A 2,500-nucleotide genomic window follows, 5' to 3' on the forward strand; every position below is an offset into this window, starting at 1 on the left:
GGCTCACGGGGCTGTTAGGGTGGCACAGAACTCCCTCGGAATGGGAAAAGGGGTCATTTTCGTGTTGCCACATTGCATAGGAACGCCATGAAACTTCCAGAGGCATTTGCAGCAGAAAGGCACGTGCACTCAAAAATTTTAATATTTTTCACGCATAGACCCCGTCAAACGCTAGAAGTTGGCGGGGATGTCTCTCTTGTGGCTCACGGGGCTGTTAGGGTCGCACAGAAATGCCTCGGAATGGGAAAACGGGTCATTTTTGTGTGGCCACATTGCATAGGAACGGCATGAAACTTCCAGAGGCATTTGCAGCAGGAATGCATGTGCACTCAAAAACGTCTATATTTTTCACGGATAGACCCCGTGAAACGCTATAAATTGGCGGGGATGTCTCTCTTGTGGCTCACGGGCGCTGTTAGTTAGGGTCGCACAGAAATCCCTCGGAATGGGAAAAGGGGTCATTTTCGTGTTGCCACATTGCGTACGAACGGCATGAAACTTCCAGAGGCATCTGCAGCAGAAATGCATGTGCACTCAAAAAAGTCTATATTTTTCACGGATAGACCCCGTGAAACGCTAGAAATTGGCGGGGATGTGTCTCTTGTGGCTCACGGGGCTGTTAGGGTCGCACAGAAATCCCTCGGAATGGGAAAACGGGTAATTTTCGTGTTGCCACAATTGGCATACGAACGGCATGAAACTTCCAGAGGCATTTGCAGCAGAAATGCATGTGCACTCAAAAACGTGAATATTTTTTCACGGATAGACCCCGTCAAACGCTCGAATTTGGCGGGGATGTTTCTCTTGTGGGTCACGGGGCTGTTCGGCTCGCACAGAACTCCCTTGGTCCACCTGATTCGTGCATACAGGCAGCAACTAAAACTCTGTAAACCTGCTGTGAGGACATCTAAACAGTGGACCAGTGAGGCTGTGGAAGATTTGCGGGCGTGCTTAGACTGTACTGACTGGGATATGTTCACGACTGCTACCAATAGTCTGGATGAACTCACAGAGGCTGTGTACATCAGCTTCTGTGAGGACTGCTGTATCCCAACACGTACCAGGGTGAACTTTAACAACAACAAGCCCTGGTTCTCAGCAAAGCTCAAAAGGTTGAGGTTGGAGAAGGAGGAAGCGTTTAGGAGTGGGGATAGAGACAGATTCAAGGAGTCGAAGAACAGGTTTAGCAAAGCGGTGAGAGAGGCTAAACGACTGTACTCAGAGACACTAAAACACCAGTTCTCTACTAACGACGCTGCTTCTGTCTGCCAAAGGGCTCAGGCACATCACCAACTACAAACCCAGAGCGCCCCACACCACTAACGACTCCCGCCTAGCCAACGACCTGAACGAGTTCTACCGTAGATTTGAAAGACAATTGGACTGTCCTGAACCACCCCTTCCCACCCAAGAGGCCCCATCCCCCACCCATACTACAGAAACGACTCTCTCCTTTCAGGAGGGAGAAGTTAATGGGCTTTTCAAGAGGCAGAATCCACGCAAAGCAGCCGGGCCGGACTCTGTCTCTCCAGCCACCCTCAGGCACTGCGCTGACCAGCTGTCTCCGGTGTTCACCAACATCTTTAACACCTCCCTGGAGACATGCCATGTACCAGCCTGTCTCAAGTCCTCCACCATCATCGCTGTGCCCAAAAAGCTAAGGCCAACAGGACTAAATGATTACAGACCGGTCGCCCTTACATCTGTGGTAATGAAGTCTTTTGAGCGCCTGCTCCTGGCACACCTCAAAGCCATCACAGACCCTCTCCTGGACCCCCTTCAGTTTGCCTACAGAGCCAACAGGTCTGTGGACGACGCAGTTAACATGGCCCTCCACTTCACCCTACAGCATGTGGACGCCCCAGCATCCTACGCCAGGATCCTGTTTGTGGACTTCAGCTCTGCCTTCAACACCATCATCCCTGCCCTGCTTCAGGACAAGCTCTTCCAGCTGAACGTGCCCTACTCCACCTGCAGGTGGATCACAGACTTCCTCTCTGACAGGAAGCAGTGCGTTAAGCCGGGAACAGAAGTCTCTGACTCCAGGTCCATCAGCACGGGAACTCCTCAGGGCTGCGTCCTTTGCCCACTGCTCTTCTCCCTGTATACCAACAGCTGCGCCTCCAATCATCTGTCCGTCAAACTCTTGAAGTTTGTCGGACGACACCACCCTCATTGGGCTGATCTCTGGTGGGGATGAGTCTGACTATAGGTGGGAAGCTGACAACCTGGTGACCTGGTGTAGCCAGAACAACTTAGAGCTAAATGCTCTAAGGACAGTTGAGATGGTTGTGGACTTCAGGAAGAATACAGCCCCACTCACCGCCATCACCCTGTTAGACTCCGCAGTCAAAATTGTGGAGTCCTTCCGCTTCCTGGGCACTATTCTCTGCCGGGACCTCAAGTGGGAACTGAACATCAGCTCCCTCGCCAAGAGAGCTCAACAGAGGATGTACTTTCGACGGCAGCTGAAGAAATGCAACCTGCCAAAGACAATGAT

The sequence above is a fragment of the Petromyzon marinus genome, unplaced genomic scaffold, assembly GCF_048934315.1.
Source record: "Petromyzon marinus isolate PM22_M1 ecotype Great Lakes invasive population unplaced genomic scaffold, UKy_Petmar_22M1.pri1.0 PM_G_Scaffold_40, whole genome shotgun sequence".
NCBI lineage: Eukaryota > Metazoa > Chordata > Hyperoartia > Petromyzontiformes > Petromyzontidae > Petromyzon > Petromyzon marinus.